Genomic DNA, 12,942 nt, shown 5'->3' on the forward strand with positions numbered 1-12,942 from the left:
CTAATACTTGTAGCACTGCCAAAAATCACAGTGAAAGGCAAAATATGCATTTGGACGTAAAGGTCATATGTTATCTGAGCATTGTCTGAAAAAGTAATGCTCATACTTCACACTAGGTATATAATGTGGTGTGGAGGGAGGAGAGGAGAATGGGAAAGAATGAAGTCCATCAGTGCATGCCCTCTAGAAGCTTACCCTCTACTTCTAGGAATTTCATATGCAGAAAAGAAACTGTCCAGTAAACAAGAGGCAATGGAGCAGGGGGGGAGAAAGAGATAGACAGGGAATAAGCAAATTGCATTGCATGCAAAGGAAAAGATTTTCTTTCCAAGAGTCTGGATCAGAACTCTTCAACTGTGTACATTCCCCTTAAACCATTTTACCTCTGTCCCTACCCCTCTTGCATTTGGAATCTGTCAAATTCCAGAGTGACAAGGACCAAACAAGAAAATGGAAAAACCAAGGTATAAATGATGAGTCTTTACCAGAATTTGGCAGTTCTTCTTAAAGTCTCTTTTATTTTTTGATGTTAGATAGAAGTAGAAAGGCAATCTCTACTGTTTACCAATAAGCTATTTCAACCTCCTCTATGTTTGTCATAATCCTGTATGCTTCTTAACTTTTTAACACATAGTATATAATTTCATAAGGATTGGCCCAAGAAATTAAACGGAAGGAAAGCAGTCTAACTGGTGACTGTTCTAGGGCCTCCAGAAGTTACTTCTGTGTCAACAAGATCTGACATCTATCCTAAACTCGCAACAGAACTCATTTTTGTTACAAAAATCTTGAAATAGCCAATGACACATTCCTGATGAGTAGAATCACTTTGCTTCTTTTACCCTGTGATTTCCTGTTCCCTGCAGACCCAGTGATCCCCTTTAGCCTCTTCCTGAGTGCTTTGATGAGTAAATTAAAGAGTAAATTGAGTGGTTGTCTTATTTGATTTCCTCAGGAATTAGTGTAATGACTGATAGACTATCTAAATGTGCAAATAGCTTTAAAAAAGAGAGATTTGTTTTTCCAAGGACTCTGTTCTCAGGCTCATTCCTTGTGATAGCATTGACCATGGCTCTGACCAAACAAGCTTCAGAAAGTGAGTAATCAACAATTGCCCCAGTGGAAAAGTGTCCAAAATGAAATGACCTTGGACTTGCCCCAAATGCCCTTCACCCCAATGTCAATTATAGACGGATTACATTAAGGCAGCAAATATTTTCATTTGCCCTCTGGATAAAAATAAGTCATTTGACCTATTTTTTCTTTTGTTTTACTTTCAGGCAACTGTTTTTTATTCCAACACCATGGCCTCCATAGCAGACAACATAGAAGAAAAATAATGTTATTTAACATGTTATCAACCAGAATCACCTTGGGTAATACTAAAAGCTAAAAACACATGGAAAATTCTGGTAGGAAGAAGGAAAGTGAAGAACTATAGTGGCAAATCACTTAATGGGAAATCAAGCAACATCTCAGGGGCTCAGAGTCTCTCTGTGACCTCCACTCCTTCCTTTCAAAGAAATCTGTGTTCCTTTCTGCAAAATATGTTAATTAACATTTACTCCAGGGATCTGTAAGTCACTGAGGGACAAGGCCTAAACAACAGTGAGAAACAAAGATGACTTACAACTCAAATCCGTATTTATCACTAATTTTTGAAGACAAAAGTTATTGAGATTTCCAGAAGAACTGAAGCTCACTTGACTAGCTACAATGGGCCAATGCCTGGATAGCTGTGGCCAGTTCTCAGCACAGCTATGACAAAAGAGAAAATAAAACCAAAATTACACAATTATTTTTTTAAATGTTGGCCTGGGGGCACCTGGGTGGCTCAGTCGGTTAAGCGTCTGCCCTTCAGCTCAGGTCATGATCCCAGGGTCCTGGGATCGAGCCCCACATCGGGCTCCCTGCTCAGCGGGAAGCCTGCTTCTCCCTCTCCTCCCCACTTGTGCTCTCTCTCACTATCTCTGTCTCTCTCTCTCTCAAATAAATAAATAAAATCTAAAAAGAAAAATTTAAATGTTGGCCTGAACCAAATTTTCTAAGGACACCTAAAATAAAACCCAGAATCTTCTTAGCAGTGTCATTCTGGATCCCTTGTCTACTCAAAAATTGGACTAATTTTTGTTTCACAAAATTATGGAAAATATTCCCTGTTCAAAGCTCCAGTAAAACAAGACATTATTCATAAGTCATTCAATATTATCCTTAATGTAAACTCACTGGACAGATTACTAAGGGCCAAATAACCACAATTTCAAATTTTGGAGAAAATAGTGAAAATTAAAACTACTACACATCAGTACGTATGGAACATAGCTATATCCATGTTTGGAGGAAAATCCATAGCCTTAAGTACTCATATTAATTAATAAGAAATAATAAAAATAAATTAATATTCAATTAAAACAATTATGGAAAACAAGTAGGTAAAACTAAAGCAGAAGAATTAACAAAGCTAAAAATTAGAAAATATAAATTAGAAAAAATAAAGATAATAAATGAATCCAAGGGCTGATATTTGGAAAATAAATAACTAAATAACTATTAAGCTACAAAAGAAGGTCCAAATGTAAATATTAACAATAAGAAAGTGGAAAATAACTGCAGATAAAAAGGAAAGTAATAGAATTATAAGGGATAAGTCCATTCAACTATGCATGCTGATTTGAAAGTCTGTGAAAATTAATTTCTTAATAAATATATACATAGTTAAAATTGGCCCCATATAATATGGAAAACAACAAAAAAAAGTATATTTCAAGTTGGACGTCACTTGAAAATCATACAGGTTTTGTTCTTGTTTTTGTTTTGGTTTTTTTTAGGTTGTTTTTAAAAGCTCATAACCTCACTTTAGACTAAATGAGAACTTCTGCAACTCCCTATGATGAAGTAGTGTGGGAAAGCAAAATGACGCTAGCACGGATTAGAGATACCAGACCACAATACAGGATACAGTTTTATGAAGTTATTGTAGAGCTTCGGAGGCAGCCAGGCCTTAAACGTGAGGCCAGAGAGGAGGAAACCCCAAGAGATGAGCTGACACTCTACATGTTGCTTTTCCCTTTGGGACACAGGCTGATTAATGGCACAGAAACAAAAGATCAGGAGTATAAGCAGATAAATGCTGCAAAGAAGCAGAAAATCAGCAAGGCTTTAGCAATCTCACAGGATTGGGGGGAAAAACGTAGAATGTACAGCTGGTAAGGCAGTCAACATTACAAAAGCCAAGATCCCAGAGACAAGGAAAACTTAATTGTTTTACTTACTTAATTGTTTCCCCCAAAGACATTTACTGAATTCTCAAGCTGTCCAGCCTCAGAGGCTAAAATTCCACGCTGAAAGCCCAAGACATTCAGAGAGCAGTTTCTGGCAGTCTTATGATGCTGACCAGATTAAAGTTGGAATTTGTGACTTGCTTCCCAAAGAGTCAATACTAGGCTTTCAGTTGAAAACCCTAGAGGGCTACACCCTAAAAATAAGAGGAACTCAGAAAGACTGAGCCTTCCTAAGACCTAGCCTGAGTCAGTTCACTCCTATATTGGATTAAGTTGATCTGCTTCATCATCCAGAGTGTCCACATTTTTTCATACACAAAATATAGACTTCAGTAAAAAAATTATGAGGCGTATCAAGAAATAAGACCAAGAGAAAAAAATATAGACAATAGAATAGACCCACAGGTGACCCAGTTATTAGTAATTAGCCATATAGTTTAAGATTATCTCTGGTTAATACATTCTGGAGGATTTCATGAGCTAAATGAAATTTATTTTAAAAAGAATTAAATGGGAACTCTAGAAATTAAAAATACAGCAACTAAAAATAAGAACTCAATAGATTTTTTTTTTGTTTTTGTTTTTGTTTTGTTTTGTTTTTATTTGTTTGCTTTAACAGCAGGCTTGACACAGCTAACTGGAATACAAGTCAATAGAACAACTAGGCTAAAGCACATATGCCAGGATATGTGTTAATTTCCTCCAGGATTAAAAAAAGGAAAAGAACAACATCTGGAGCAATTGTTATTATTAAAATCACTATTAACCTTTCAATATATTGTCTGTCTTTCTTAAAAATCTATTTTCAACTGAGACCAAGCATGGACTTTAAATGAGGATGTGATAGAAAGTATCTTTCATGCCTCTTAATCTTTGAAATCTTTAAAAAATTGTATTATAGTAAAATCTTAAAAAAGGGGGGTGGGCTCCTGGGTGGCTCAGTCTGTTAAGCAGCTGCCTTCAGCTCAGGTCATGATCCCAGGGTCCTGGGATCAAGTCCCGCATTGGGCTCAGCAGGGAGCCCGCTTCTACCTCTCCCTCTGCCTACCACTCCCCCTGCTTGCTCTCTCTCTTTCTCTCTGTCAAATAAATAAATAAAATCTTTTAAAAAATAATAAATAAGTAAGTAAATAAATAAATAAATAAATAAATAATTGTATTAACTTTTATGACTCTCTTATGGATACAGTATCACTTTGGGTTACGATTTTTATTGGGAACGAACACTCCAGGGGCTTTCACTTGTTCCTTCATACTATAAAAACCCTTACTTCATAAATCAGAGAGTCAAAGTGACAATTCTGCCAAATGTATATTCAGAAACTTGGACAATATTTGCAGGATTGGTGAACCTACCATGAGATAGACTTGGGAAAAAATATTCCACTTATCATCTGACATTCATGAGCCTCCCAATGACCAATGGACCACAGAAGCATTGACATTCCCAGAGAACTGGTATTAATTCAAAATGAATAGGCAATATTTTTCTCAAAGTGGAAATATCTCCCTTGCCCCCCAAGTCAGAATCACCATTAGTGAATCATCTCAGGTGTTCTTGGGGATAGTTGGAGAATCATATTCCAAACCTGAGATGTTATAACATGGTCTTTCTTTAAGGGGACACAGTTGGCACTTAATTAAGTATACTGATACAAATCACCTTCTCTGTTCAGATTTTTGCCTTGAGTTATTCAGACCAAGAAAGAGTAGAATGGACTCACCTCCTATTTTGTTCTTGAGGACTCCATGATCTATTACTCACTTTCAAAATTCTCTGAGGGTCAATTCACTTTGATTATTGGTCCAGCTTTGCTACTTTCTGGAACTATTCCTGTCTGGTATTTTGCAGGCAACTTGACTCTGTCTCTCTCCTCAGAATCCTATTATTCTCACTGAAATCAGGAAACCAATTTCAAGAATAGTATCTCCCATCTTCACAACCATTGAACTAAATTTGACGGGCAAAATCTCAAATGTTTAGCTTTTCTGATTCCTAGGTTTCATCAGGAGGATTCAGAACTTCCTTCAGGCCCTGGAAGAATATCAGAGGCAGCCATCTTGAAAGGCATTATCCTTGCTTTGGCAGTCACCACGGTGAAGGGAATGACATGGCCTAAAAAGTGGAGGTAAATACTGCACAGACTTGGAAGCCAGTGCAAGCCAAATGTCAGCCCAGTCACTAGGGGAGAGTTATCAAATTTCTTCACCAAGCTGAGAGAGACAGATGGTAAGTTCCAGTGGCTGACTTGAGTAAGGAATGCCCGCAGGATGAACAACAAGCAGATATAACAGAGACATCACCATCACCGTTGAGAACTATGAAACCATAGGAGAACATATTTGAGGATCCTGACCATTCTCTTCACAGAGCCCTATAACCTTTCTTTCCCCCATGGCAATAGGCCCAGATGTCACTTTAGAAAGAAGCCAGGATAGAGATCTGGAAATTAAGAGCATCATTTAAAAGATTATTATTTCTAGCAGAATGTACCAAATTTGTAAATTTAAAGGATTAAAAGTTATTTTTCCATGACAAGCAAACAAGTTTAGACTTTTGAGGATGATCAGATGAGTCATATAAGTACTTTTAAAAAATCTACATTACATAAAAGTGGACTTACTGTGAATAAACTTGGTGAATATGCTACACTTGTCACAAGGAATTTGAAAATACAAAAGAAAAGATCCCATTTAAAGCATATCTGTTCACCTATCCATCCATCTAACCAACTACCCAATAATCCTAGGATAAACATAACAAGGTATGAGTAGAAAATACACAAAAATGTACTTGATTAAGAATATCAGAGAGGATTTTTTTAAAAAGACAAAGTTTCTACATGTAAACTATATAACCCTGCTCCCTAGACATTTAAAAATTCATAGAAAAATCTTAAAAAAGCAATACCGTGGAAATTTCCTAATCTAACAAACTTGTATTTGTTATCATTCCAGATCTAGCAAATGTGCCCTATTTCTCTTTGTTCTCTTTCATATGCCATTAACCATGCCAGAAATTTCCTGGAGTAAATCTAATTAGCTTGTACAGGATGAGTACCTAAAAAGAAACTTTTTTACTGTCCAATATTTGCAGTTTCTAATTTTGCCCTGCTACTTAAAAACCTAGAGGTAACATTATTTAGGTACTATATTTAGAACAACTTGATGAGATTTTGGGCCTCATGATTCCTTTTAGGAAATGAACTCTGATATGTTACATATTTTAATACCCCTCACTCATTCAAACTCTATTCTAACCTACTTCAAGATCATAAGCTGACTTTGCTAAGCATGCCAAATAAATTTTCTTGGCCATATGGGTCATGAATACTCAACACTTAATAATTCATGCTGCTGGGAAAGGTGCAGCAACTTGTGTTAATAAAATGTATAATTCCTGACCAATTATGGAGCATAGCTAATAATAGAGCAGCAGTGTCAGCTCACTTGATGATAATCGGAAGTCGAGAATGAAGAAACATGGATGCTTTTTACTCTTAATTGAAACATAGAATTTAAAATAAAATTGAGCCCTCATAAGACAGGAAAAAGCTTTCAGAAAGGGAAAGCATTTTCTTGCCCTATTCAAAAGCACTGAAAAAAAACAATCAATTCATTCAAAAGATATTTTACTCAAAATCTACCAAGTACAAGTTCTTATACCAGTGTGCTGAAGATACGGAGATGAAGGAAAGTTTCAGGTCTAGGGAGAGATTTATAAATAGAATCTAAAAGGTAGTATACGCTATGAGGTAGAATACAAGTTAGGTAGACGGATGATGGATGGATGAATAGATAGATGATAGATAGATAGACAGATGATAGATAGATAGACAGATGATAGACAGATGATTGATAAATAGGTAGATGGATAATGCTAGGAAAGTAAGATATTTAGAACAACTAATTTTACCTGGAGGTTTGGGGAAATCTATACAAATAAAAACATGCTTGAACAGGATCAAAATTGAGTAGAGTAAAAGATTCATGGGAATATATCAAGCAGAAAAGAAGAATGTGAGGCTGGCATCCCAGGCAGACAGAGAAGCAAGTCCACAGTCAGGAAAGAGCGAAGGAGGACGGAGTAGAGTGTGCGCGTGGGCAAAGCCGACAGGAGACAAACTCAGATAGGCAGGAAAGGAGCAATGTGGTGAAGGGCTTTCTAGATCATATTAAGAGATTCTGTCTTTTCATTATTATAAACATTTAGGAGTCCTGGAAGTTTTTAAGTGGGAAAGTAAAGTGATTAGATTTGAGTTGTTTTTTTTTTTAAGGTTTTATTTATTTGAGGGAGAGAGAACACTAGAGAGAATATTGGTGCAGGGAGGAGCAGAGGGAGAGAAAGAGAAGCAGACTCCCCACTGAGCAGGGAGCTCAATGTGGGGCTCAATCCCAGAACCCTGGGATCATATCATAACCAGAGTCCAAGGCAGACGCTTAACTGACTGAGCCACCCAGGCACCCTGGATTTGAGTCTTAAAAGAAAATAATGTTAGAGGTAAAATGAAGAAGGCAATGGAGTGTGCAGGGAGGAAGGTCTGAACATGAGTTAGGGATTCCAGCCATAGGCAGGCAAGGAAACATGAAAGACTGAAGGAAGACACTAGGGGAAGGTTCAGAAGCTGCTCAGATGACATATTTATGATACTAGGAGACTGGTCATTTGGGTGTAAGAGGAGGAATGAGTTGTATGTGATTCTCAGGTCCCAATCTCAGGTAGGGAAAAAAAAGGTATGCAGGAGAAATAAGGACGTTGGTTTCAGACATTCCAATTTCTGTCTCTAAAGTTTTGTGAATAGATAAATCTATTCAAAAGCAAGTCGGTCAGAAAATTCAGGACATACCCAGCTGTCATTCAAAGAATGTGATTTCTGCTTCTACCATTATGGTGTTCTGTGTTTTAATGAAATTGTGTAACAAAATTGGTCAATAGTTTCTATCAAATAAGTATAATGCTGATAGCATAATCCATCAAAAGTTTGCCAAGTGTGTAATGTGACTTAACACCATTGTAAGTTTCTTTAAGCTCCTCAAAAATAACTAATGCTGCAGTACAATTTTATCTGAGCTCTTAGTGAATGAGTCATGGCTGACTTTATCATTCCTTTAAGCAATAATTTAAAATATGTTCTAGCAACTTTGGATACAATTTTTCTATATAAAATACTCTGCCTTCTTTAATAGCGTGTATTGAATGTAATTTAACCTTTCATTGACCAATAGAAATGGCTTCCCTGAACATCGATTTTAGTCATTATTATGATAATTCAAAGTCTATTGACAATTTATCCCAATGTTAAATAACCCCAAACTTAGATTCATTTTTATGTCATTTGCCCAGTTTTTCTAATAGCTGATTATCAAATTTTTCAAACATAGACATTTGCCATTTTTATAGGTTTTTGTCTTTTTGTCACTCATCTTTTGGTATCAAGTTATCAGTGTTCACATTAGCTTTTTGGATGGGCTTAATGCTGGCAACTCTTGTCTTATTTTTCTACTCTAATCTACTCCTGCAAGAAGACATCTTTGCATAATGGTACAGGTGTCTGGGACCACCTCTTTGGGTGCTCTGCCCCCTCCAAACAAAAGCTTATTTTTCATGAAACATTCTCCTTTGGTGACCAGAGCATGTCCCGAGTTGATTAAAGCTCATAGTCCTTCAATATGAAACCCTGGTGCAGCTTAATATAATAGTGCCATTTGAATTTAGACACAAATGAGTGGTTAACATTTAAGAGTATGTCAGATTTTTAGCTTTGAAGAACTTTGGTAGGCGTCCTGTCAGGCAGCACTGGCTAAGATCCAAGCACACCAGCCAGTCCCTTTTCCTCTGGGGTAGCCAAGTACAATGGTACCCAGCTTGTCATGCCCTTGCCATTGTCCCCAGTGCCACTCCCAGGTGATACTCCTCTTCCTGCCTGATAGATTGAGGTGAGACCCAGTTTTCTGGGGAACTTGCAGAAGCCATGGGAATGAGACCCGCTCCCTTTCTCAGTAATTTAATTCATCAGGCTGTGTGTGTCCCTTTGGCCTGAGCTCCCCCCTTTCTTCTTACCTGGGCCTTGGGAGGGTTGTAAGGTAGCATTAAAGTCTGCTTTCGTCTTTTCTTGCATCTTGTGAGTCTGTTTTCTCTCATTCAAAAGAAAAAGAACCCGCATTAGTTTCACCCTAGCCTCTGGTAAATTAGTATACCTTAATCATAAGTAAGTGCCAAGGTGGTTAAAACTCAGTAAAAGAAGAAGCAGTTCGTTTGTGCACCTTAGCCTCAGAGTTCTTTACCCAGCAGAGTGCATATCCTGGTCACATTAATTATGGCAGCCCAGTCCTTTCTCCTGTGGCAGAGACTGTCCACTCCCTACCTACTACCCACTCTCTTCTTCTTCCAGCATCCTGGTCTGATTTCAGGTACTAAAATACCACATTTCCTGGCCTGCCTTGTAGTTGGGTAAGGTCATGTGACTACTGGTGAAACAGAAGCGGAAGTGCTTCTGTCCAGTGAGACAGAAGCAGAAGTGCTAGATGAATCTTTCTAGAATGGTTTTCAGAAAGAAGATAGGTGGCTAGTATGTGCCCTTTGGCCCTTTCCCCATTACTTCGTTTTCCTAGTCTTTGTATATGATGGCTGGAGCACCCACAGCTATGTGGGACCTTGAAATGACCATGTGCTAAACAGGGCGGAGCAGAAAGTTGGATGGAGGAGACTGAGATGCTGCTGTCCCTGGACCTCCACCGCCAGCCTGAAACTGAGCACCCCAGACTCATTTCATGAGAAATCAAATTAAACCTTATGTTGAAGTCATGATTATGCTGTGTTTTCTTTTATATGCAGTTAATCTGAATTCATATGCTGGTTTAATCTTATTCTCCAAAAAGTTTCAGATAAGTCCCACTGCTGGGGATCTGAGCTCCCCCTAAGTGAGGTCTTACTTTTCTTTGTGTTACTATATAAGTAGATAGGGTTTTAGTTAGCAGCCATTAATCACGGACTCAGTCTTGAGTCTCAATCTGGCCTGAACTGTCCAGTGAATTTGGCACAAAAACGCTGATATTGGTTGAGTTTTCAAAAATATGTGTTTTCCACCACCACTATGATTAAAGGCACTCCTAATGACATTGATGTCTTATGGATAAAATACACTGGCCAGTTACATGTGTATTGAATTTGGAAAGATCAAACCATTAAAATCCTGAATCTCAATGCCCGTCTATTTTCCTATTTAAAAAAAAAAAAAAAAGTGAATCCAGCAGGTTTCATCTCATACCGAGGTGAGAGTTGAGGTGATAAAATGAAGTGAGTAGAACAACTCTTTCCTTTTCCATGGGGTTCTATGAGGTTATATGAGACATTTGACCTACAGGCTTCCTCACAGCAGAGCCAACATTCTCTCTGAACCTGATCCATCTTTCTAGCAAATCACTTTTTCCGCTTTATCTAGCAGGGCAGTGTATTCCCTACAATCTTCTTGATTTCCACACTGCTTTCCAGAGAGATAAGAAAACTCCCCATGATCTCAATTCCAATCCCTGCTCTGACACATACTGGCTGCATGACTTACAGAAAGTTACTTATGCTGTGTCTCTGTTTTGGTTTCTTCTCTGCAAACTACGGATATTACTAGTCATCTAATCCATCAGTTGTCAGGAGGGTTTGAAGAGTTAATAGGAAAAGGTGTTTTGATTCATGGTGAGGGCTCAATAGGCATGAGGTGCTATGACTCTGCAGGAGAGGAGGCAGAACAGGACACCACATGGAAGGCATGAAGAAGATAACGGAAAGACAAAGACAATAAACTCAATATTACATTACAGTTTATCCGACCGATCCCAAGAACTAGGGAAAGCAGAGATCCATTAGGGAGAGGAGGAGCAGGAAACTGCACCAAGGATGTCATACACAGACTCACTCATATCTTTTTAAATGCAAAGCAAGGGAAAGTCACCACAAATGAATCTAAACAGGGAGTGTGGCAATGAAAAGAGGTAACACCACCCATTTTGCTCTGAAGTGTCCCGCTGGTGGTGAGAAAGTAGGGAGTGTATGCATGACTGTTTGTCCAGACGAGCCCGTGGAACCTTCTCCTCCCTCCTGGGCAGCCTTCTTGGGCGACCTGGAAAGCACTAACAACTTGCAAATGGATTCACACTTCCCCAGACAATATGCTTGATCCTGGAGCAGGGATTCAGAGTAATGCTAGAGAAGTGCCCACAGTTTCATGAGAGGCAATTGTGAGCCCATCTTTCCAACTCCAGGTTCAATGCCGTCACAATGAAAGCTTGAAATCAGCACGGTGGCAGTACGTATACCCAAGAAATCAGCAAACTCTACAAATGAAGTCACTTTCTTCCCCCTGGAGAGCCAGCTGTTAAACCAGTTGTAGGGTCTGCTATTCTGCTACACTTGAGGAAGGGGCCAGGACACTTGCTGCTGAGTAAGTGGTGGGGACCTAGAAGCATCTATGCAGTAACAGGTTCTCACTATTGAGCAGTGAAACACAAAATCTCAGGGACAAGAGGGAAATCATAGGTTAGGTGTCCCAGTGAGCATGTGCTTCCTGAATCTCCCCAATAACCACCATCCATAATAGTGCTCCAGCCTCTATGTGAATACCTCCAGTGATGGTGAATCTCTGTTTTACCAAAGCGGCCACTTTCACTTTTAGGCTAGGCCTGCCTAGTTTTCAGAAATATCTTCCTAAGCCCGGAGATCCTGGTTGGAGCAACCAGCTTCTCTTCCTGAATTTCACTCATACAGCTCTCCTTTGTGACATAAATATTTACAAATGCACTCATTTTATTTGAGCCTATGTTAAAAAAGCCTCTTTTTACCCACTGGCCAACACAGACCATGATCCAAATTCCTTTTCCTCTCTCCCAAACGTGACTGAATGACTTTTTTCAACCATTTTTTCATCTCTTATTGTATCCAGTTTCTCATCAAAACTCAGCTCTCCTTTTTCTGTTTATATCTTTAGCTATTACTAGTAGTTATACCATCTAGTTTCTATCTTGATTAATGTACTTAATGTTTGCCTTCTCTGTATTTTATTCAAACAATGAACATTTATCAGGCAACCACTGTGAGACAAGAAATTCTGAAAGACAAGGAACTATGAGACATAGGCTCTGCCTCAAGGAGCTACTATCTACTTGTTTAGTTTTATTCCCAGATTTATTGTTGTCACTATGTCCCCAGCCTCTCTCTCTCTCCCTACTGCCTGTACTAAATAGAGGTTTCTTTCTTTCTTTTGCCTTAAATGTCAGGGCCATCTATCACCCACCAATCCCTAACTTAATGTGTAACTTCTTAAATCACAAATCCCTAATTTTAGTTCATCCTGATACGATCTTCTAATTCCATCTTACTACCCATTTTTCTGAAGCTAAATTCTGTTCTGAGTTAAAGGCATCAACTTATCCTGATTTATACGTGAAAACTACCACTTAAGGAATTTTACTTCACTCATTTGTCTATGTACCTGTGTATCTAGTTACTTCTCTGCCCTTTTACCTTTGTATATGTGTGTGTGTGTTTTTTTTTTTAATGGCCTGGTAAAATGGAATGTAAAAATGTGATATAAAGAAGCAGCTTTGTGCAAAAATACACGATAATAAAGATACCTCATTTATAAATATTATCTGCCTCTCAAGGGGTCAA

The sequence above is a fragment of the Zalophus californianus genome, chromosome 1 (assembly GCF_009762305.2).
Source record: "Zalophus californianus isolate mZalCal1 chromosome 1, mZalCal1.pri.v2, whole genome shotgun sequence".
NCBI classification, from domain to species: Eukaryota; Metazoa; Chordata; class Mammalia; order Carnivora; family Otariidae; genus Zalophus; species Zalophus californianus.